Consider the following 26716-nt stretch of genomic DNA (forward strand, 5'->3'; position numbering starts at 1 on the left):
ACATTATAATGAATATCTCAATATTCTTCTCGTCGTAACAGCAAACTCGTAATAGGAACGCTATGAACCATGGAATTGCTCGCTGCCATCGCTGCTATATACGAACAAATTAATGTATTATTTTACATTATTACGGTTAACAGTGTTCCGAGGATATAATGGTCTATAATAAAGAAAATTTTAAGCCGTTATGTGCGAAGAAATTCGTTGAGCGAATATATAATACAATAGAAACAAGAAAAAGAAAATTGAGAACAAATGTTAGGAGGTGGAAAGATGATACAAAGTAGAGGAAAGAAAACCACAAAAGATACACTCGGTGCATCACGAATATCTTCACGTATGAAGATAGCTAATATGTGCGAATGCCTCTCCCACCCTCTCTTTCTTTTTCTTAAACGCGATGCATTGACCCGGAAGTAGTTATCTTCAAGCGTGCCGTGTAACATCAAGTGTATAAATAGAATAAGAGAATAAAGTATGAGAGAAAAAAAATAGTGAATGTACGAGAAAGATGAGAGAAAAAAACAACGAAAAGACAGACACGACGTAAAGAAAGAATGAGAAAATTTGGCATGGAAAAAAAGGCACAAGAGAAACGCGCGAAGCAACGAGAAAAGCTACGGAAGAGGAAAGAATGCGAAGGAGAGGGAAAGTAACGCGAATGGATTCAGCGAGAAGCAGACAGATGCGGAAGATATAGATAAGGAAAGAATAAATGAGAGACAGAGAGAGAGAGAGAGAGAGAGAGAGAGAGAGAGAAAGAGGAGAAAGAAAAGGAGACGGGCAGAGGAGATGGACAGAGTGACGGAGAGCAGCGAGCGAGAAGCGAGACGGAGCGACGCATGCGCGTGGCATGGGTGTATCTTCGGCTTTCCCCCTCTCGGGGTCGGCCTCGCGCGCCCCCTCCACCCGCACTACCCGTGTACGCTGCTCGACTCAGTTACCGGGCCGATTCGCGAGTGTAGGGACTTCGCGCTTTTTCGCTCCACGACGCTCTCGGTTGTCGTGAGAGCTTTACGGCGTCGTTTACAGTTTTTTCGCGCTCGCGGGGTATAACGTCGCTGTGCGCCGCGTCTCGCCGTCGTTCCGTTTCTCGAAGCGAGAGAAAGACACGCGAGAGTGGGGTAGAGACGTGCGCGCAAATGTGCCCCAGTTTCGTGCGGTCACATGTGGACGTGGAGCGACGTAGCGCCGCGGGGGAGAGACGCATCGAGGTTGATCACTCTCGTTGGACCGACGTCATTGCTCGTGATTCGCGGCGATTCGAGTGAAGTTGCGCGTGTGGATTATTGCATCGAGATATTGCGCGACGAGAACCTAATGGAGAAAGTATGAAGTGTATCGGGTGTCGGAGACGAAAGGAAGCCGGTGATGCACACTCGATGACGATTGCCAGTCGGCATGTACGATCTTTCGCGAGTCGCGTGCCTCGATTCTGTCAACGAAATCTCTTTCGCGACAAAATATCGTCGCTTGTCCCGACGACCGATGACACATATCGACGTGTTTTCATGCGCGCTTGTGTTTACGTGACGGTGTAAGGACTCCAAGAATTAAGCGTGTGATTCGAACGCGTGTGTTCCGAGTGGAAAACGAACTCGCGCGCGGGTGGCGGCAGATTCGAAGAGGACGCGAGCCCGGCGAACCGATTGCGTCAGCATCTTCGACGTACTTCTCCTGATTCGTCAACATTGGCAGTGAGTGTACGATTGAACGACAAGGCAGTAGGAACACTCAGCAGCTCGTGCTCCAAGTCAGGGCAGCGGGAACGCGAGATCGATCGAAGTAAGGCTTCAAGGTCGACACAGAGCCTCATATATGTATAACAACAATCGCAAAATTATTTGTTTATATAACAGATGAAAGTTGTTTTTCTCGAGCAGGTATATGAGAATGAGTAGCAATTTTTGCCACTTTTATGATGAATGATTGTAATACTACGTCTTTTTATTTTAAAAAATGGAACGTTCATCATTGATGTATTATTTTTTATATACGATGCAAAGTTAATTTTTTTATATATGATGAATGAAAATTGTTAATATATTATACAGTCGGTAAATTTTAATTTATTTTACCCGATGCTGCAAAATTGTGAATAATAAAATAAAATATTGATACATGGGGAATATTTTTGCAATTTTTTGTATAGGAATATTTATATAATTCAGATATTTTTATAATGGAATTATATAATAAATTCGATAAAGAGATGAAATAAATTACCATAAATGTATGCATCGGTTATCTTCTTATTTAGTAATCGAGGGTATAATAATTCTCTTGTTAACTTTATTTATGAAATGTCGCATTGCGCTTGCGGGCATAGATTGGTACTCGCTTTCATACAGCGACATTTTGGCTAATGTTTATATTGTTCTTCATATGCATATATATATATATATGTATGTTTGTTGGTAATGTTTATTATTTCACACCTATGAATACCATGAACAGAAAGAGCGAAATAAAACAATTCCCGTTTCACGATTTTAAATAATTTCTGTTAATTTATTTCCGTTATACCGATTCTGATTAAATGTTTACATAAAAGCTGTTGTGATGATATTTCGCGTATGTATAAATACAATATAAATTTCCGTTGTTGATCGTTTATCGTATCTGTTCGAATAATATTTTCGACACACATGGTGCGAGAAAATGTATTGTTGTAATGTATATTTCAAATACGAGAGGAATATGAGATTTTTTTGGTATATTTATCCTACTGGTTGCACATAATATACATACATATACATATCTGTGTATTAAATAGTCCATCTCTTTAGCGGTGCATTTTCATGCATATGTCAGATTTAATGTGGCGGGATTCTGAGAAGTTTTATGAGCTGTGAGACGAACGCGTTCTACACTCTATCTTTTAACAGCGCATCTCACGTCGTTATCCTGTGCGTGCAAGAGACAGCGTGTACGTAGAGTATCAAGTTACATATGAAGCTTCTATTACGTTCCTATATGTGTGCGTTTATACTCCAGCGTATGTGTACGTTGTATCGTAGTCTCGAAATGACCTACTCGCGATATATAGCGTCTCTAATATATCACGACAAATATTTGTTCTCATGTTCCCTGCCCATGCTTATCCTTCGCAACATTCTCGCACGCGTAATCTGTGTGTACGCATAACTAGTTATATTTTGAATCAATGAAGAACATATAGTTATGCCGCGTCATATGCAATATCACGTTCTACAACACCCCGGAAAACGTATAATCCTTTCATTTCAATAAACGTACTTTCTCTTAACGTATAAATGCGCATTTTTTTTCTCATTGAATGCATAAAATACAAATAGAATAATTTATAGATATGAGAATATTTCTCATTTTTTAAATGTAACTCGAACCGGTTTTCCACAAATATTTTCAAAATTATTCTTGTGCATTTCTTTTAGTATCCGTAACAAATTTTATCATTCCACGTGCATAATTCGTCGATCTGTCGTCTCTCTCCGTCTCTTTTTTCCATTCGCTTTCGCGATCTGACTTCTTACTTCAACAATTACATGTCAGGTAAAATGATCTCGGTTTCCTTTTTCGGTCGCTATTCTAGCCCTTTTTTTTAAGAGCGAATAGGACGAACTCAGGGAATAGAGGTTGACACGGCGGCGCTCGCCCGATTACAAATGTTAAATCGATCTCTCATTGTTGGGGAATCGGCGTGGCACGGCGACCACGCTACTGTTGCTAAATCGATTCTCGGTAGATAGGTCCGAGTGAACGGACGACCGAATGAACGACTCTTCTCGTTCCCGAGGAAGAACGAAGTCTCGTTAGTCACGCTGGTAATCAAGGCTGAGCTTCGATTTCTGTTCGAATTGCTTTTGGTTTTTTTTTTTGTTTTTTTTTTCAAGATAAATCGGATTCTTGCAAAATCCTATCCGCGAACATGTTTTACGCAAATCAGCCTTCTTCTGCATAGTTAAAAATTTAAATTATTAATGTGACTAAAAAAAGCTTAATGTAATAGGTGAAAGGTAAGTTTTGCAGGCTCTTTGGGAATTTATGCATCCTGGAGTCTTACCGAGGATTAAATGTGACATTCGGTCGCGAATTGTAAACTCGATCCACAATTACGGTTCCAATCGCAAGCTCGTTAAGTGTCTCTTTTCACCTTCTCAAAGATCAAATTGTGATTTCTTGCATTCAATGATGTCGAGTTTATTTTCGCGTCTTGTATGAAAATGTGGTGAAGTAGTCCGTTAACTTAATTATTAACAATAAGTCGCGCGATCAAAACAACTTAGGCATGAAATTACAGAGAAAATACATTTATACATTGAAAATATATATTCAGATAGAATACCTATATAGAACGAATTTAGTACATTACACTGTATACACACACACACATACACGTTTTTTACTTATTGGTAGCATTCCGATCAAAGTACCTGTTTCATAATCAATAACGTTTTTGACTAGCGTTCTCTCTTTGTTTTTGCAAGCCAATAACAATCGGGAAGCCGGCAATCTCCAAAGCTCAAACAGACAATCACTTCTAAATACAGTTCGAGGGTGTTTTGATTCGAAATACTCCAACACGGAATTGCTTTGGTTGCGGGGCTATTTAACCAGTGAACGACTTCAAAGTCGCTTGAAATGTTTACTTGTGAGAGGGAGACAAAGAGGGGAAGGAGAAAGGGAGGAAAGATGGAGAGAAAGAGCAGGAGAAATGTAGAAAGAATATGAGGACAAAAAAAGTATTTAAAAAACATAGAAAAGTTGAGATTTAAATATAATTGTAATATAAGTAGCGTATAGAAACGTATGTTTAAACATACAGTATTTTATACTTGGTGCATCTCTAGCTTAATGCATTTTATACAAGTTTCATAATTTTAGACAGAATAATGTCACAAAAGTTAGTTAAACTACTCCTTGCACATTTGTTCTGTTTTTTTTTACAGTTTAAGAATTTTGCAATATCATTTATTTTGTTAATTATTATTCATTAATTAATTTGTAAAATTTTCTGTAACCTTTTTTCTAACTGCATTAATTCTCGAATAAGAATATGTATACTGTTATTTTGGAATAAATAAATAAATTCATTAATTAATTTATCTGTAAAAATTTCTGTAAGCTTTTTTTCTAACTGCATTAATTCTCGAATGAGCATATGTGCTGTTATTTTGGAATAAATAAATAAAATCTGAATTACACATATATTTATGCTTCTTCCATTAGTGTCTTTAGATATCTATTACTAGAAAAGTTTGACTAGATCAAAAAGGAGAAGGAGAGAGAGGGAAGCAATCGACGAGAAAGTTTATTTAATAGGAGTAGAACAAAGTACAATTGTTGCACCAGTTTCCGGACTGTCGTTGCATTCCACTCGTAAACTCGCTCATACACATGAAACCGGTACTCCTACTCCCATATATATCGTACCGAGTGCACAGGTATTGGAAAATAATGAAGAGGTTCGCCCTCGCAGCTGTTGAGTCACCGCGCGGTTCGATGGCGGTCTGTCGATGACAACGAGGTAATTACTTTTCAAACAGCAGACGTGCAAATGAACGGCGGTTTAATCTGTCGATAATATCCCCGGCATCGTTACCGTTTTTATTTCTCATCTCCCTGCGTTTCAACGGCAACGGTGGCGACTGCCAGCCGTGCAGATTCTCGGCGCAGATTTAATCCGCTCACAAAGATCGCCGTATATACGAGAGTAAAACAAAATAGTTTTTTTTTTTTTTTTTTTTTTTTTTTCATACCGCTGGTGGATTAAGTTTTTCTCTTTGTTTTTCGGTCGCGGTTTTCGACACCCGATTATCGCCGGTTAAAACAAATTCCAAAAATAGTTGTTGGTTTTGTGACTCGTGTCATATAATACATATGACTTTTGATGAGTTCAAGAATAATTATAAATTTTTTTACCATCTAAATTAAAAGAGTGACTAATCTAATATATTCCCTAATAGTTGTATATTTCTTCGGAAATGCGTTAAAAATTGCATGTACGTATCATAATTCATATTAGAAAGTTAATAATAGCCATTGTTGTGTGAGTGAACTCTCTTAAACTGTCATACATACGTTTCTTTACACTACATGCCGACAAACTGGCGGTATTATGACGACAAAAACAATTTAAGGCCTGGCAGTGTGGCGTGCCTTCCGATAAATCATGACTTATTGAACGCGTAGCTCAGTTTTGAAGCTTACCCACGGGGCTACGTTGGTGTTGCCCGTGCGCCGTGATACGTCATAAGTCACAGCTGGTAGCACGTTGCGACGACATCATCCCCTACCTCAGAGAGTGTATTTCATCCTGCTCGCGCTACCCCTGCCGGCTTCCTTGGCCCCCACGATTGTCGGTCTAGACGTAATAGTCCCATTAACCGGTTCTGTATCTTAGCAACCCAATCTCCTGTCCCCCTCTCGCCCCTCTCCCCCGCCCCCCGCCACCTTCGCGAGTTCGTTTATTGCGCGCTATGATTGATACTATAAAATATGGCATGCCCCACGAACGCGACGGGATGCAGGGCGTTCTTTTGACCCGAGGGCTGCGTTGGGGTTAATCTCGATCGCGCACTCGTTCACCTTCGGCGAACAAGCAGATTTACAGATGTAAGGGTGCGAGAAAAAGTAGTCGTGGTATATATACATCAGCCAAAACACGCCATTTATCTGCACGCTCGGCGATATTTCTTTTGACCACTCTGATATAAGAAGGGACGAGCGATTAATATCGATGTCGGTGACATAAAGTTCATACATCATATACGCGTATAATTTCAAGGTTCGGTCAGTCGGGAAATGATCTAATTACCAGAATTCCAAGACAAATGAGAGATCGCGATACAGTTGTGGATCAATCTTCATTTTCGGAAAAATTTCTGTAAAGTACATTATATGGTAAGAGTCGGAGGATAATTTTTTCCTATTATTCTTAACTGAGAACTTTTATGATTAAAACTACAAAATTAATTTGAATATAAACTTTAATTTTTTCTCTTAATTAATAAAAGAAATTAGACTTCTAATAAATAATAAAAACGTAAAGAAGATCATCATCTGATAAATAATTCTCTACATTTTTTCGTCCCATTTCTCCCGGTTATTATCCCCAGAATTACTCTATATATATGCGTGTGTGTGTATGTATGTGTATACATATATATATATATATATATAAAATTTACGTTTTAAAGTATGCGAAGTTATGTTCCGGTCGGTTACCCGCTGTGTTGGGATATATCATTTCTTTTTCTTTTTATTGTACCTGATTTCTCTTCGGCACAGGAGAAAGATTAAATATCGAAAAGGGTGAATAACTTAATAATGTTGTCAACTGTGACAGGCTGCGAGTTTGTTTCGTGCGATAACGTGCGCGCGAGCGTGCCTTCGTTTATGTTTAGCGCGTATTGTCCGCTAATAAATATACGTACAGCTTACATTTGGCGTGATGTGATAAATCGTGAATCGTGCGCTCTTTTTTGCTTGCAATAGCTAGCGTGCCGTCGTACTTCCCTCTCTCATTCATAAATCATATTCCACGTGGACATTTACCTTGAACCTACTTTCATCGCGAACAATATGATCTTCACGGCGGTCATTAAAAATCGCGCCAGGGGTGCCGTGAGTCAGGGGTTGTGAGGGCCCCCAAGAGGATCACGGCGCCGGCGTCAGCGCGACAGAAGATACGATGGTGTCCTGACGGCTTAAACCGCTCTTTCGATCGCACGCGTGTACGAATACCTTGAAATCCCTACAGTCGTCGATCAGCCCTAATTCCCGCACATCGCGTGGTTATGGGACATTGTGGATAAAAGGGCGTAATGCCTTCTGCGAATGCAGGCTGTTACGTCGGTGCAATATGCGGGTAATCCAAATATATTGCGAGGCGGTTTGCCAGACAGAGACGATTGACGATCGATACTATCCAAGCTTGATCTTTAAACGGTTGCTTTCTTAGATTTTTTTTTTTTTTTTTTTTTTTTTGGAAAATATTATGAATGTATTCTCTGAGAAAGAAATCATTAAAATTAGATGGAAGAGAAAACAAATTTATATCAAACGTAAAAAATGGATAGGTTTAAAAAATTATCGAAAATTTATTCTTTTTTTAAATTAGTTTAATCATATTTTGTTTGTAGACCAATGCATATATGATTAATGATTTTTATTAAAGAGGGGAAAACAAGGACAGTTATTATAAAATGAATCTTGTTAAATAACAATGTAACGGATGCGAGCAGTGCCATCAAAACGAAGAGTAATATGAACGAAGTAGATTACATGCAAATGAAGAATCGATGCATGCGGACGACAACTAGAATTACATTATCTTCTTTGCCGACAAATGTGCGTCATCATTCAACGTATGTAATAGAACTACATTTCTACTCGTCACCGATGGAGAAATGGGAAACCGTTTTCTTCTCGGCCAATACATTTATACCATGATGGTTGGCGATACATGCAGCAGTGACGACTGATTGTCCGTGACATAGTCGTTTTTGTGACTCCTCATCTCGATATCGTAATCATTTTTCACGTTGCCGCGAGACGTGTGGTACAGTTAACGATAATAAGATGGCTCACATTGGAATATCATTCTTATGTCCTTTGACGTGTTTATCTTTATTGTGCACACTTTTAATGTATCACCGTTGACCGCGATCGATCATCCTTTAGTTTTATTGCACGATACTTTTATGACCAATAACGAGGGACTTTTAGGAAATACTTGTCTAACCTATTCTTGTTGAATTACAGTGCGCTTTAACAGGTACAGGGAAACGTTATAGAAACATCTGATGTTATTGTTCATCCTTCGCAATATCCACTGAAACGCTACGATTTGTTATTTTCGAATCCTCAACTTTCTTTTGATGAACAGAGACAGAAGGGAGCGACGGGCATTGAAATATTTTTTTCTTCCTTCGCGAATGTAATTCCTCGTACAAATGGAGGTTGTTCCAGGCGAACTCTCGGGTCACGTCGACGACCTAACTGTCCTGACACTAACCCAACCTTTTATACGAAAGGTTACCGCGTGAAAGTTTGAGAGAGGGGAAAAGGGAAATCCATAAGCCATCCATCCCCGTTTCGACCCGTCCATAATGCCCTCTTCGTCTTTCACCCTCTCTTCAGACTAGCGCTTGCAACAGAGTTGACTATTTTGAATTCTGTCTTCAGCTTCCCAGTTGAGAAAACTCGCACATCCCACGGGCACGCCATTCCATCTGATATCATGCATCTGTCGTTTACATCTAAACAAATATCTCTCTTTTGATACAATATGTCATATATTCGTTATATATATGTACGTATAAATTGGAAATGCGTTTTTACAAATTTGACGTTACCACAGATACCATTAGGTAATGTATGTTCGTATTCTCTTAATTAATTAATTATTTGTCATACGAAATGTTGAACATGAAATAAATATGAAGTGAATAAGTTTTTGTTAATTAATTAAAAACGAGACAGAAACAGAGACGTAATCACTTGCTATTACTCGTATCTCTTAACAATTATCAAATAACAATCATTATTTTCCAATTTGGCATGTCGAATTAAGCTTTTAATAATTATACTTTTTTGTTTTTTTTTTTCTACACATTAATCAATAATCGCTATTTCTTTCATTCTTTCTAAGCATTTAGTTTTCGTATTGATGCACTGCACTGTTATCGAATTTTTTCAGATTCGATCGAATGTATTTACAGATGGAGTTCATTAATGCACTTTGTTTCTGATGGAAAAACATGTAGAGTGTGTCTACACTTTTTATCGATAGCATATTCTATGGAAATAGGATATTGAATCTAACGACGAAGTCAATGCTTTAATGAATATGCATCAACGTATGAAAAAATATCGTTCAAAAATATGCATTTACATAGTAAAAGATTATTTTTCTCAATGTTAGTATGCACAGTCACTGCGTAAAAATTTTTTATTCACACACATACACGCATAACGAATTTTATTCCTGTTTAAAAATAATAGCTTTTCAATGTTATCACAAAATCGATTTATATTCAGCGAGTTCATTTTATTATATTAAATTAGCTATGTTTTATATATATATATATATATATATCTGCAGAATAAAGATTCCTAAAATATTTGTTTGACAATTTTTAAAATAATATAGTAAATTGCAATAATCTTGCGAATTATCAAGAATTCGTGACATTATATTTTCATAAGGTAATTAATTTTAGTTTAATATAATACGTATTTAATACGCAACTTTGATTATATTTCTGTACATGGGTTTTATCTCTATACTTTATTTCCTACGTTAAGACCAATTTCGCTGGATTTGAGTAAAACGAGTTCACGCTTCTTTCATAAATCTTTGTCTTTCTTGAGCTTGTGAAGATCTGATTGGCAGCAATTTCCTCCGGATCCGTTCACCGTTTCCTTTCCATCATATGATTTTTCTTCTTTGGTACAAAATTGTGTTATGCAATATAAAAATATCATCGAAATATCTGTTCTAATATATATACGCGCGTAACCATTCAACGACATCCATTGTTAAAATGATACCTTTCAATCATGATTCTTCGAAATTAGCACTTACCGGATTCATCGCTGTAAATATTACGTGCAGATTTCGGTTTATTCAGCGATCTGCGAAGCGCAGACATAGCGTAATTACGGCGCTGTCTTTCTTATCGTAGAAACTTCACGAAAACGCGGGGCATGTCGTGCTCGTAATGAGCTCTCCGTAACGGCTTAAGGCGGTACGACGGCTCGGTGAAGAAAGTTAGTTATTTACTCGCCAGTGCTCTGACAGTTCGTTTACGTACGCAACGCTATTTCATTTCCTAGACGTTTCCGGGTAGGCACTTTCGCGGGCAAACACATTAAAGCGCGTTTGACTATTGCTCCAGTTCTCCGCTGTAGTTCTTTCGGGATACTTGATTTTACAATCTCCATGTTCTTTTTTTTCCTTCTCCTCTGATCTTCGGTCCACTTTCCTTCTCTTTAACTTTACTTGATTGAGCTACCTTTTGCAAACACGTTAGCTTTCAGGTGACTTAATAATTTGTTTAATCTGCGTTTTTTTATAAATTTGAACCTTCTTCAAATATATTTTTTAATTCTTTTCCAGAAAAGAACGAGAATAAACATTTTGAAAGATATTAAGTGTATATTTTAGCGACTCTTTGTAAATTTCTATTTTTTAATAATCGATACAAGAGCTCTATGAGTGATAAGTATTACTTATGTATATATTGTACATTGCAGATGTATAGATCACAAACTTAAAAATATACTTTGACGTCTTTGAGTCAATAAATATAACCTTAATTATCGAAAACCCATTACGATCTGTTCTGCGAGGAAAAGATCTCTTTTAAAAGAAGTAACTTACGTCACATACTGCAATAAAAAACTGTTCTCACTTTCACGTGTGAAAAGATTTGTTCACTCTACTTCTATCTACGACGCTGGCGAGAAGAGGAGGAAGAGAGAGAAGCAGAAATTTGAACTGTTCCATTTCCGTCCGCGGAATAATTGTCCGAGATTCCGGTCACGAGTCACCGGAACTGAGAGCCGTTAAGCCGGAACTAATTGAACTGTTGTTAAGGGGAGACGGTCAGAGGTGAGCGCAAGGGTGTTGTAACTTGGGTATTATAGAGCTTCTCTGACAGCGTACCACCAAATCCTCGGTGATAGATCCCGCGACATGATGGCCCATGATGCTTGGAATCATTATTACATTCGGTAAATTCTCAAGATGATAAAGAGAAGGATCCAACACTTTCACATTAATACAAGGGTCCGATCATGTTCAAACTTTGAAATTCAAATGTATATGTTTAAGTTAGTACATACATTATATATATAACGTCTGTTCTTTCTTTTTAATGTAAATAATAATTATTGATTTACTTGCATCTTTGATTATATGATCGGTAAAGTAAATATATTGTACCTTTACAAAAAAGTTTAAATATTTTTCTATTTTTGAATTACAATTGAATTAAATATCTGAGATATATGATACTCGGCGGCTCGAAAAAAAAAAATTATTTTAACTGTGTACATCGAGACTGGAAGTTCTCATCAACGAGAGATCAAAAAAAGCGATGACGTTGACAGAAATGCGGCAACAGAGGTGAACCGCGGTAAAGCGGATTTTTGTTTTACGGTAGGAGAAAAACATTCCTCAGTGCGAAACTTTTCACGGTTGACACGATGTTTGTCTGGCAGCCACCCTCGTGGTCTAGGCTCGTTTACGGAAGATGAAGATCCAGGGTCGTACATATATGTAGATTTAATACAATATTATTATTAAACGGTGCCACGTTATAACGTGATATACTTTGGAACGAGATGTGTACGAGCGCTATGAAGGTACAAGAAATAAAATACAAACGAGAGAACCATTTCGTTTTGAACGAGTGCACATAGTCATCGACTATGACGATAACCATAGCTGTCGAAAGAAGAAGAAGAGGTAGACGGAGAACGTGGCCGAAAACAAAGAGGCCCGTTGGCTTCCAGTTTCGTACTTTTCGCGCGTTATTTGCCGAGGGTGTGAATGCCGGTACTTCGATAAATGCTCTTCGTCACTTTGCACGACGTAGTTGCAGGGAGGTACGCGGACAACAATGTATGAATAGAGTTACCTACGCCGTCCGGAAGCGAAACATCTTTGACTGTTGGGTCGTGAAACATCTCGGCTTATATTCTCGATACAGTAGGAGCATTTAGCGATAAATAATTTATTATTGAAATCTGATGCGATCTTTATGCTGATTTAATGCTCCAAGACATGTTTACATAGAAAAAAAATAAATCTTATTTTTTAATCAAGATCTCGGAATCTTTAATGAGATTTGGACCGTAAGAAAGTTAATTACATTACGCATGTCTACATAGGAGACGTTCGATCCCGCGACGATTTACGTCGCTTTTAATACGGATTTACGAGCGCGCCGTCGAAAGTCTACAGGGAAGTGCAGCCTTGCATCCGGTGAGAAAGATAATTGTTTTCCGCGCCGTTGTACCGGGGATGTATACGTCTAACGCGAAGGGCGGACAAGCATCGTCGCGGAAAAAGCAGCCAGACGCCATCTCCGTCGTTGCCGTCATCGAGAACGAGGATGAGACGCGGCGAAGTTCGCCGGCGGTAACGCGCACGCACGCATGCACGCATGCATGCAGGCACAGACAGACAGACAGACAGGCAGCATGCAGACACGCGTGGCTGCGAAAGAAAGGGCGTTGTCAACGATGGAAGAGGGAGGGAGGGAGGAGAGAGCGTCTGGCTGGGTGTCTGGTCCTATTGTCCATGCACGCGGATGGGTTGGCTCTTTACTGAAATGCAAGCCTGAGTTTTATTCCGAGGGATGGCAAAACAGGGGGAGGAAGAAGTGAATCGCCTAGGGGTGACTCGGCCGACGATGCGACCCCTGACGCGACTCTTCGTCGCGCAGACTAGAAGGGTGGCGCAGGTATTTTTCGACACCCGACCACGAACTTGCACCGTTCTACCAGCATTATAATGTTTTTCTACTTTTTTGATTGTCGTGCGCGTCGCAAACGGTGTTTCAATGTTATTCACAATACAAAGACTAACATTTTTCTTTCTCTCAGTCGCGTAAGTTGTGTAGTAAAAGCGAAAATATGATAGATGATATTATTATAATTATTCTTTAATAAGATAGATTTTGCGACGGTGTAATTTGTCACATAAGCCATTGTTAGAAAACTTTGATTAAAATATGATTTATATACGTATCGTATGTATGTGTGTGGAGTTATGGAGAGAAATATTGTTTAGTTTACACATGCTGTGCAGTCTTTATCTGTTTTATTCTAGCGGCGCTATGTATCATCATAACATGTAATTAACTTACATTACACACAGTCCGTTGTACCATATGCAGGAGAAGCAAATGTGTACTCGTATTTCGGAAAAAAAATCACGTCGGTTCTTTTTGCTGAATTTCACAGTTTTTTTATTTCGTAAATAAACTTTTAAATGAAATCAATAAAAGATATTCCATGTCTCGTGTATAAAGTTAAAGAAAACGATTCTATTTGTTAATACACTTAAGCTCATCGACGAACATATTCATGTTTAAGGCCGTGCCATTTTATGGTAAAAGACATAGATTGAAAATATGGATGCTGGCGTCGTTTTATATAACCGAAGTAATCAAAGTACTCGGACGAGCGAGCTGTAGAGCAAGTCATCTCATCAAAGAAAACGGAGAATGGCGGAGAATCATAGTCATCCTTCTATGTTCCTCCTCTTTCTATCTTTCAAAGTGGAGTACGTGCAACTACTTTCTTTTCGCGCCCTTCATTCCCTTTTCTTGGCAAGGACCGGCTCGTCTATCCGACGTCCTTTCCGTTGACTTTAGCTTCCTTACTCTTGCTTTCCTCATTCCGTCTTGGACGCGCTCTACGACTACCAGAGGCACGACAGTTTTGCCGATTTAAGGTTGTCGAAGTTATAAAGCTTCTCAAGCGTTCCCTCGGGTTCGCAAGTTTTCCTGGAAGTCCTCCGTTCTCCGGCTACCCATTTCCTTCGCCCCTCACCGCACTTCAGACACGCAGCCTTTTTCCTCTACGATAACCTGCAACGTGTCAAAGGAGTAATTTTCCTGTTTCGTGCTTCAAGTTTCTCTTGGTTATTTACTTGTAAGCGGAGATAATGCTCGCTACAGCTCCACCATGGGAGAACCTTGGGTTGCACATTATATCCACGGGATATGAATTGGTATTGGGGAAGAACCCCACGCGCCCTCGTAAACCCTCTACATACCGCGCGTATATTCCGACATACCTTCTACTTGATGGATCGTGTATGCCATATTTAGATGGTTTGAAGGGAAGTTGGACGTTTTGAGTAACAAACTTATACCTTTGCTATAAAGCTACTATGTATGTAGTTGTATATGTATATATACATATAATGCCGTTTAATGAATCTAGTTTAAACGCTTTGAAAGTTTCATTTTGCAATTTTTGAAACATTCTAAATTTATTTTCAAAAAATATATTTTACAATATATTAAAAATTATGTATACTTATCAGGGTGTCTACTCCCTGGAAAAACGTGGAAAACACGGCATTCTCAAGGATTTCTTTGATATCTGGAAAAATCAGGGAAGTCTCATGAAATTTTTTAGGATTCAGGAAATTTTTTCGAAAATTTTCTTTTTAATCATTTTGCTCTCAATTGTGAACAGTCAGCTGTGCGTGTGAAACTGGCATCTCACTTTATGGAAACTCATTAATTGTTGAGAATGGTCTCGTTTTATTTTTATTATTTCTAAAGTTTTTGATAGATTAAATAAATATTTCTAATTATTAAACAAAAAAAATAACTTAGAATAAACTGAGACCTCAAGTTCATTCTGTTCGCTTTGTTCGCTAATGATTTTTTTATCAGATTTTAAGCGTTTGAAAATTTTATAACAATTGTACAAAATGTTCTATACGCAAAAATTATGAATATATTAAACAAATTAAATCATTCGAGATGCCGGATATAAGTAGGTATCGAGGTGAGACGCTCGTATCTTCGCTCGTCTATAATAAATTAATTGTGCATACATATATGTACAGAAAGTGTCATTAATTCTTTTAAAGGTACAAAAATGTTCATAAATTTCAAAAGAATTAATGCACATATCAATACATTTATATATTTTGTATATACATATATGGAAAATGTATGTGTTCCAATATGTACAAAAATTCATGTATAAAAACATTAATGATCTTTTCAGTACATACTATAAAGATGATAAATTATGTATTTTTTGTTTTTTAATGATTACATACTTGCTTGTGCATCAAAATATTAAAATAATTGTAATATTCTTTCGTAAAATGTAATAGTCTTATATGTATAATATTCGTATATATAATATGACGTAAAAAAAAGAAATTTACGCATTAACATCCGCGTAACATGGCTTTTATTGCCTAGTTTGATAGTTACTTGTTTATAAATATATATGTATATACATATTTATCTATTTATTTATTTATTTATTTCTGTTTATATATTTAATATTTTAAGATAATATTGAATATGAAGTACATATTTTTTAATGATAAAAAAATGAAAATATTATGCAAGAGAAAATACTTATCTTAGACGAGTTATTCAGTTTTTTAGTACATTTATAAATCTAGCACTTGAAATTTAAGAGGCTCTCTATTTTTTTGTATGAGTAAAAACATTATAAAATATATGTGATAAAAAATTTATGTTAGAGAAAGTTGTATTAAAATTTTGAAAATATTCTCTTTACTTTTTTCAAAATTTTAAACAAACCTGGAAAATCAGGGAATTCTTCTACAGAATTTAAGTAGATATCCTGCTTATATTCAAAAATATTATAAGATAAAATATGTTGACGTTTAACAATGAGAAATTATTTAAATTTAATGTTTGATTAATTTATGACATATTTTCAGTCAAAACATTTCTGTTTTTCAGACATGTTGCCTACGGTCGAACGTTGCTGGTTTGTTGGAATACGAATGCCGCTATGTCGGCGCAAGTGCGCAGTGTGACGACCATCAGACTACATGCGATGGAACGATTGTTTTAAAGAAGAACCTGCAGCTGTGACAGTGCAAGCGCGAGGGATCGTGTGTTACACACATTGCCGTCGAGAGAGAGAAGCGCTCGAGGATAATGGTGAGTTTCTCGTTTCAATGAGTTTCTGTGTTATTTCGGCTGTTTCGCCGACGAGTTATTATTTTCCGTTGAGCGAACTCGGCGGTCGAACGCGTTTAAATGTGAGTTACCGGTCATTATTACCGGGTGGATTTTCCGTCATGGACGGAGCCATCAGCGGTCAAACCGAAAGATAAGGTAGATATGTATTATGGGTTTTGTGCGAACTCCGATCCCGCGCAAACGCACGGAACTCTCTCCTCCCCCGGAGCGTTCTCCCAGATTTTGTTCTCGATCGTGGGACGGTATTTTCAATTTGCCACTTCTTTCGCACCATTGTCCGTGCAATTCCGCGTTGGTCGTACCGCGCTTTCGCGCTCGAACCCGATATCTAACTTTTGGCAATTGATTTTCGGAGCTGTTCGGGAGGCTTTTGGCGTTGCGCGGTGAATGCGAATTCACACTCACATATATGTATATTCAAGCATGAATTAGTGACACATGACTAGTGCTCTCTGCTTCTGATATCGATGTAACGAAACCTGTGCGGAATATAAAATACCTACGATAGACGAAAACACTCGATAAAAATACACTTTCTAGTTTATCATTTCACAACTGCTGTATAATGAGTCGTATTCGAAAACATGTACAAAATATTTTCTAATTTGACTACTTGTTTCTCTCTCGTTTTTTATTCAAATTTCTTTTTTATTTAAGTACATATACGCGTAATGAGATTCAATCCGTCCGACGATGTATCGCAACGCTCAATTTTATACGCGATTCATGATGTCACGACAAGTTGATTGTGTCGAGATATCTTCAAAGGATTCGCGCGGCGCGAGATAAATACAAACGGCTATATGCATGGGCGTGCAACATTGGATGATAAATATAGGTAAGACCGAGCTTTTTTTACACACACACACACACACACACGCGCGCGCGCGCGTGCGCGCAGCAGCAGTGTGTCGAGATGTGCGCGCCCAGCGAAATGCATACGAAACGTCAAATGCACTCGGCGCAGTCCATCAAAATGCAAATGTCTTTTATCCGCGGTGGTAATATATGCGTCGGTCGAGAATCAGTATTCAGGTTGAGCGCTGAGCCGATCCGCCCCTGCGGTATCACAGCTCGAGTGTGTGCGCGCCATCCCGGTAGTGAATCCTACCGGGCGGTTACGATGGGACGAAGTAACCCTCGAAGGAGATGCCACGGCATCCACGGCACTCTCTTTTGACTAAATCTTTATTTTACGATCGATTCGACGTATCAACGGCGACCGCGATGACAGGGTCCAACATCATGATTTTTAGGACGGAACGTAATCGATCTTAATTGATATCAGTCTTCAAAGTCCTGAGTGCGCCGACGTGAATACCCGCAGTTTTATGTCGCTCATAAAGCAGATAAGCTGAATCCAATCTTATTTAAGTGCCTTGGATTTCCGTTGATTTGTAGATTTCGGGAGAATGACTCGTATTTATAAGACTGTTTTTTTAAATGTTCAGGAATTCGCAATTCTATTTATAACGTAAATTACGTATAAAGATTATAAATGGATAAAGATTGAAAATGCTTAAGACACGAAAGAGTTACGTTAGCTATAGATACTATACCAAATAAAATCAAATGAAAAAATATTTATATAATGTTATCATGAGAGCGCGCGCGCAAATAATTATTGATTTTATTGCTTAAAAAAATAAATTATAAATTTTTTTAATCAACAACACATTGGATTTTTGCACCTATTAAACATTAATCGCGAGTTTTAGAGTCTGTTTATCGTCTGTTAAAGTGAATGCAGATATTCAATGATATATTTAAGGTCGAATACTATGCTTAGAAAATGAAAGAAACAAGAGAGAAAGAAAAAATTTGCAATTGTTGGACGTTGTATATATTTTTCGCAAGCATTGACTATATGCGTGTTGGCTATGTAAAAGACATTTCTTTGTATTGTAGTACTGTTTGTTATTAAATCCGTCGCAACGATTGTTTGAAGAGTTTTTCCGTTGAAGAGCTTGCGCCGTTTCTTTTATTACGAGTGCTTAAATAGAATAAGATGTTATAGTCCCTTTCACTTGCGCACCGTAGCGTTAAACTAAGAACTGAGACTTTCTCGGAAAAACGAGTTTTAAGATAATGTCTTAATGGCAGAGCGAATTTGCGAGCGTAATGTTACGCTGTTCTTTGCGCGAACGATGGCAAGCTGGTAATGCCATTGCGAGAGTCTTTTATTATTTATACCTGCATTCTTGTGCAATATTATGAGCAGAATCGTTATAATAACATTCTAATATGAACGAATATATGTGTAAGATTGATCAAATCTTACTATTGAGTGCAACATGTTACAACAAATGACTTCTCTTTATCTCTTGCACGAAACAATTGTTGTAAAACTGACTCGATCAGTAGTTGTGTTTAATCAATCGACCATTTATCGTTGAATATATCCATCATGACAATGAGATTACAACACAGCGATATCGTTTGAATTTCGTAACAGGATTGATTTGAAATCAATCGTCTGATGGTGAAGATTAAAAAAAGAGAGAAAGAGAGAGAGCGGGATAGGAGATATTTCGTACAACCAATGCTGTTGAAAGTTCCAACGAAATACCCAATTTCGTTCGGTCGAATAATCTGGAACGATCGCACCCTTTAACCGATCACCGTTAAAAAAAAAGTTTAAATGAGTTTCTATTCTGGCCTCCCTGCAAGCCTTTTGTTTCTCAGTTTCAAAAATATATTATATATATATTCATTTTCTGATTCCGTCCTTTTAGTTTTCCCCTAATCTAATTATAAAAATTTTTGCCAATTTATTCATTATACAACCTATTTATTTTCATATATATATGTCAATTCCTGAAAAGCGTAACTTGTATCACGATTATTTGTATGAATTTTGTAACAGCTGATTACCAACTCACTTATCGATATTGGCAAAGTTTGTTTGCTAAACATATTCATTGAGCTATTTATTATGACAGTAAAGTGTTTTCTTCATTGCGGACTGAAATATTGATTAACTGCCATTTATTCGATCGACTAGCCAGACCACATTATAGTTATTACAATTTATAAATGGAATATATTTTAAATTAGATTCTGAAATAGGTTTCATTACAATCGCATGAAATATATCGAAATAAAAAAGCACCTTTATATTTGAAATATTTAACGTAATAATAGTACTTGCCGTACTTGTTTTTTTCTAATTGATAGGAGGACTGTAGGAAATAGCATGATTACGGGTAGTGAAGTATAAAATCAACGGTTGCAACGGGGTCATATTTCAAGTAAGAAGGAATTCAAAACGTTTCTGCAAAATCACCGCGTGTTGCTTGAGACGATGCAGAGAAGGAAGGGTATTTATTCGACTACGACGGTTGTATCGCGTAGCCACGTTATAAAAAATTTGCATGCGCAAGCCCGCGCGGAATCACGAGGGAGGTCTGCATACTAATAAGTTGCCGTAAGGCGTGAATACGGAGGCAACGGAGAAATTAAGAATGGAAAATGCTGGTCAAACTAAAGTATACTTAGCTATATTTCAAATACTGGAGCTGCGAATGATAGGAGGAAATGAAGGCGCGAAAAAAAGGAGCGCGAGCAAGGTAAAGATACGAAAGTAAAGCAAACATCTCCATTTCCCGGGAAATTCGCGTTGCGAGAATAAGAGATTGTTCGACATGACGAGGCGGGGGTCTTTTCCCTTCCGTTAAGGAATTTTTCATTGTGCCTTATACAAAGTCGCGCGATTGTCAACGGGTTTTGTCTGGAAAAAGATTTATTTTATCGAATTAATCGATAGACATTTAACGTAGCGATGGTATAAATATCGAATAGAAATTTATCGACAGAATCGCGTATTACATTTCTTTCGATATTTCGAAAATTTGAATCGGAAAACTCTTTCAACTGCATTCCCGTATTATCATTGTTGTAGAAATTGTGATATTGCGAGTGGATTACAAGAAAATGAGAAAGAAAAGGAGGCTAAAAACGTGTGAAAAACCGATAATATGCGATAAGTCGTCGTAACATCTTTTCGCGATGTAATTGGTAATAATGAAACCACATACGTATAGAACATGAGATTTTCTTTATGCATTTATGGTTACTACAGAGTCATTTACAGTGGCGTATTTCCCCATACAAAATGCCGTTACCATCCGCGCGTTAGTAATAATGGATGGGCCGGCTTGTGCGAACTCAAATCATTGGATTGATGGAGCACGCAATTGTGCTGGCATAAACCTTTAGATTATCTTTAGATAGTTTCCGTGTTTGCATTATGTTTATGCGGTTATGGAAAATATCCATTTATCTATTATATCCGTTGCTTTTATACGATTTCCGTATTTATATTATATATGTATACGTTTCTAGCGAGAAACCAGTAATAATGTAATGCAATAATAAATGAACATGAAATTATTAAAAAATATATTAAATGTACTCCAGATTTTCATCTCTACTGTTAAAACATATTACGTAATCGTATACAGTACATTCGGTTAATTGTTTGATAAATCAAACGCGAGATATAAAAAAAATTTCAATTTGAGATCAGAATTTAATTGGCCTGCAAAAGATATCAATCAACAATCTTTTTATAGAATCAATTATCTTCTTTATAACTATAACTAGTTGTTATTGCACAAAAAAATCTTCTTGAAATTCAACAAAGAAAATTACCGTGCTATTTGTTCCAGCTGTATTCATTCTTCTTTACAAAGAAATCTTTTTATATCCTATATAGACAGAGAATTTCTAATTATTTATTTCTTGGAAAAAGCACATTTTATACTTTATGATTCGAATAATGTCGTTTGCTCAACTCAGAGAAATGTGTAAAATATTGCTTTAGCGATAGCCCGATTCAAAGACGAATATCTATTAAACCCCTCGCAGAACGCGGTACACCCCTGGTTTGCAAAATTTATGCGATTCCCGAAATGCCTGACTCTCGTACTGTCGGTACGTGAGATACACCACAAAGGGCCGCGTTGCCCCCGTTACCGTACTTTCGTTATTACCCTGCTGATGTCGGGTGGCGGTCGGCCGTATATATCGATCGAATGAGTGAGAACGGCACCTCTGCCGACTAGATACTTATCGTTGTACCCTTCCCACCCGACCCTGCCTATAGAATGACGAATACTGCTCGTCTGCATGTGTTGTTTGCACAGTTTATAAAGTTTCGATTCTTAAATAAATCCAAGGTATGAGTGTACGATTCATATATTCATGAGAGACTTTTAAGAAAAAAAAAGAGAGAGAGAGAGAGAGAGGAGAGGAAAAGAAAAAGGGTATTAAAACATTGGTAAAGTTTTGACATTAGTGGTAAAAGATACCACCCTCTTCTGTCGTCAATATTTTTTTTCGGTTCTTATTTGCCTCATTCGTAACCAGATTGATCAAACGCCAACTCATAACCACGCCTCACGAAAGGACTTTTAATACAGGGCTGACTCAGCTTGCACACATTTGTCCGGAAAGCAATAGAGCTAGGTGTAAATAAGAGTCTCTTTCTTTTCTTTAACACAATAAGTCGAGAATGAGATTACATCTTTCCTTTGCTTCTTTTGCTTAAAGCGCTACATGTGTGTTTGAATGCAAGATAATTCGTACACCAAAGATTTTTTCGAGATATAAAATTATCGTTTTCTTAGATATTTGTTACTACGTGAAGTATCGATTAGAATATTGCGAGCACCTGCATGAATTTCTTTACGCTTACGGAGAGAGAAAGAGAGAACGTACAGTTACCAAGTATTCGGATCTAGTTGTTTCGCATAAAGCTTTTCCGAGCGAGTTTACGCGTTGTTTTGCGACGTTAATGCGCGTGCTGGGTACGCGCCGAAACTTCGGAACGCTTTTAGCAGCGGTTGGTGGACGAAGAAAAACGTGGAACATGCGAGACACATAAATATAGCCTCTTGTTCAGCAGTGTTACAGGCTTATCGTTATTCCGCACACGTTGGCCGTTCGTCGCAGCCCACAGGCACTAACTATTTACGTTGCGAGACGTCCAAGAACCTCCCGGTAGATAAACAGCGAGGGGGAAACGGCCACCGCCATCGCCACCCCACGTAGCTCACCTCTCGATGGCTGTAAGCATTTAATTTGCATAGAAACGCGACTAACTTTGGCTATTAAACGTTCCCCGCCTCGAGGCTCACGCCAGGTTTCAATTACTAGAATGGCAAATCTTGAAGGTTCCCCCTCTTCTCATTTTCTCAAGGTTGTCGATTAAATGCCCATCGAGTTTCAAGATGAATTTATCTATCCCCCTACACACTTGTAAAGTCTTTTTTTTTTATCTAACCGCAATGTTACGTACATCTATCTCATAGACGTTAAACACAATGGCCGTTTGCATATAAATTTCGGTACTATGTAAGAAGAGAGACACGAGACGATCATAAATTGTCAAAAGCAAGATTTCTTTTCTCGTCGGGGATTCTCTCGACTCTCTTGCTCGCGTTCGTTCCAGTTTCTCTCGTTCGCGGCGCCATTCTTCCTGTGATTTACATTCAACACGGTCGAGCAGTTGAAGCGAGGACCGTTTGACAGTAAATTGCGGAAGTCGGCCACTTCGTTAGGACGATTTGGACGCGCGATCGCATAAAGCAGAGTGCTCACGGTGCCTTCCGCACCGTACGCGCGCCGCACTTTCTCGTTACGCGCACGAAATGCTTATTCACAGCGATGGCAGAAACGTCTCGCAGCTGCACCGCTCCTCTTTCTTGTCACCGCGAAGAGCTACCGCGATGGCTCTTTTCACGAACTACTTTCCATCATCTCTTATCGCCTAGCGCATCTGTGGCCTCATTTGCAACCATACATGGAACGCTTCATGCTACTTCTCTCTCTCTCTCTCTATTTTTCCTCAACTTGCTTATTCACTTTCTCGATTCACTGTTTCGTTTCGTGTCTCTTTGAATTCCGCTGTGAGATCTCAGTCAGAAAATTGTTATCTTTTCTTCTTTCCGAATGAAAGCCAGACGATTTCTAGCGATAGAAAATGTTTCAACAACGTTATTTTCACAAACTTTAATTACTATATTTATTATTATATACATATAGTAGCCGTCCTGTATATTTCTTCCCTGCCATATGAGTACAAATTAATGACTGATCTTATTCACAATTTGACGCAATTTTTTCATGGTCTTAATCGTAGATTAAATCGCCTATTTGGTGGTAAACTGCTCTTCTATTCAAATGCTAGAACGCTCTCGAACGATAAATTATGTGAGGTTCGCTTCGGAGACGGGATAGTTACGACGTCGCGTAAAAAAAGCCCGATTTGCATGTGCAATTTCCTGCGGGGCAACGAACGCACGTGCGCGACCTCCGGTAGTCGGTAAACGCGCGTTCAGAGAATGGGACGTATTTCTAATGTAATCGGCATACCGTTTTACGTTGGCGAAACGCAATTGCCGTCTAACTTTTCCATGCTTCCGTGAATACCACGCCGGGGATGTAAAACGCTCTTATTACCGTTATTACGGAAAACGACAGCCTTGCATTAATTCCAGCGAAATGATCGGTAATGTTGGGCCGGCGGTGCGGTCGTCTAATGTGAATTCCTCAACTTTGATAAGCAACAAGCATCTTTTACTTGTATGCTTTATCTAACAATAGTATATTTGTTTATAAATATTACGAAGGAAAGCAATAAAAGACATATAAATAAAAAATTTTTTTAAGCAAAATATAAAACAAAAAGAAGATATGTAAAAACTATCAATATATTGAAAATGTATAATTATTGGGTTAAAATTATTATTTTAGAAAAAAAGATTAAACAGTAAAAATATATTTTATTTTTCTGTGAATATATATAGCCCACATATTTTAAGAATATATTTCTGGCTCACTTATTCTTCGTTCGTTTTAGTATTTTTAAAGTTTTTAGTTTTTTTGTAGAGCGCAAGCGCATGTTTGTTCGTCGGAAACAACGTTGAGAATATTCGAATTTGAGATGCAAATCTCCGCCTGTCGATATCCACAGTATTTCGAATAATCCGACTTTAAATTGGAACTGTCAGCGGCGAACATGTGAATTCGTCGCGTTGTTTTAATTAATTAAAACGACTCTTTCCAAGTGCTTTCTATGCACATGGCTTTGCATAATGACGAATTGGCGTCCGTTAAAATCGTCGTTCGGTTGAAACGCACGTTCGAGCTATTCTCGCGTACAATGCGGCAAATGTATTGTCGGCGGTAAAGGCATCCCGAGAAAAGAGAGTAGAAATTAAATTGTAACAATTAATTTTATCTTTATATGAAGGGGAAGACAATTTATTTCCGTGCTTTCGACATTTGTCGCACCAGCAGCTTCGTCGAGATAACGTCGATTGAAAATCATATTTCGTTCTTCTGTAGCAAGAAGAGTAAAACGTACCCGTTAAATCATACAAAGCTTCCTTATATCCCATCTGATATTTCTTCCTTCGATAGGCGTATGCGTATGCAAGGCTTTTCTGAGATAAGAAAAAAGAAAAGTATGGCGAGATGCCGGAGAAATATGGTGGAAATCTTCGTGTGAAGGCTTACGATAATTTCTGCCGCACCCTTCGCATAGGTTTTGCACATGTCGGAAAATGGTTTTACATATATCAATTGCTGGAAATTCGACTCGAGGGGCGAAGGAGGGGTGAAACGCTGTCGATCGCAATGTGAGACCGACGGTGCCGCGCGTGTTACTGTGCGAACTTTGCTAACGCGTGCAACTTTTTTCAGACCCCGAACTTAGTCGATTAGGGCGAAAGCGAAAGTACGCGGATGGTCCTTGGACGACGCACGTGCAAATCCATCTCGAATGAGCGTCGAGCACATGACAAAAGCAACTCCAGAATCCTGCGATGTCGCGTATTTCGCGACATGCTTCCTTTGTGAGTCGCATAACTGAGGATTTTGCTTTAAATATTCCACTTGTGTAAAGGAGTCTTCTCTGCTTGTCGAATTTAATGTTTCACGTTATCTAAACATTATCCTGCTTTTTAAGAAGCGTTTTTCTTGATTGTTTCAACTACAGAGTGAAAAGTAAACCATAAACTAATGTAAACACTCTGATTTATTCTTGCGCAAGAAAAAACACGAATGTAATATGTGATATCTAATAATAAATGAGAGACAAGCTCTGTTTTATTTTCTTTTTGTCGCATTGAATGCTCTTTTCTTAGATAATATAGAAATATTTTCTGATCATTTATGCAAATCTTTTTCTCGTACAAGTATTGTTTTAGATATAATAAATAATTATTAATATCAATAATCAACATTATAATTATATTTAATAAATGTGTTTTGTATAGCAATAGCTAACGCAATATTACCGCAATGTCGGATGCGTATATTGATTAAATTAATATATAATTAATTTGATTGACACTGACTCATTAAATAGAATTTGTGTGCTGTAAACGAGGATATAGTACCACGTTAATTACTATCGATGATTGGTTGAAAGTATTAAGTGTCGAAAAAAAATCATGTTGCGTAATAGCACTACTTGTTAATTTGAATCAAATAACTATCAACTTGACGATAAAGCTATACGGGAATGTTAATGCGTAAATTTTCTTTAGAAATTAATTCTTTCCACGAAAATTTGAAACGCACACGGGGCGAAATCGCTGAACTGAAATTTTTTCTCGCCTACATCTCTTTAGGGGGGTAAAGAGGGGTTATAGAATTCTTAAAAATGAGAATCTATTTCTTGGTAAAATACACCAAGTAAAATATGTGCCCTGTGCACATTTTAAATTTTCGCCGAAAGAATTAATTTCTAAAGAAAATTTACGCATTTCCGTATGGCTCTTATCGTCTTACAAGTTGATAGTTACTTGTTTGTAAATATTAGGAGCCTTATTTATTATTAGCCGAAATATTAATTTGAATCAATTCGATTTCTCGTATAACTCCCAAATTGCTTAGAAACCTGTTACATTTTTAACTTCGCCTTTCTTTGTTTATATGTAACATCTCTAAAATATGATTTTTACAAATATCTTAAAAACAAATATGTA

At 37.7% G+C, this 26716-nt stretch overlaps 1 long non-coding RNA gene across 1 annotated transcript in view; it reads left to right on the forward strand.

Annotated features, from left to right (window-relative positions):
- Positions 1-816: 816 nt before the first annotated feature.
- Positions 817-26716, forward strand: part of LOC140667380 (uncharacterized) — an 87418-nt gene continuing 61518 nt past the window's right edge. The window contains exons 1-2 of the long non-coding RNA XR_012046997.1: positions 817-1788; positions 16473-16676. This is a non-coding gene — a long non-coding RNA (uncharacterized lncRNA). The remainder of the gene's footprint in view (positions 1789-16472; positions 16677-26716) is intronic.

This window comes from Anoplolepis gracilipes, chromosome 1 (assembly GCF_047496725.1).
Source record: "Anoplolepis gracilipes chromosome 1, ASM4749672v1, whole genome shotgun sequence".
In the NCBI taxonomy this organism is placed as follows: Eukaryota; Metazoa; Arthropoda; class Insecta; order Hymenoptera; family Formicidae; genus Anoplolepis; species Anoplolepis gracilipes.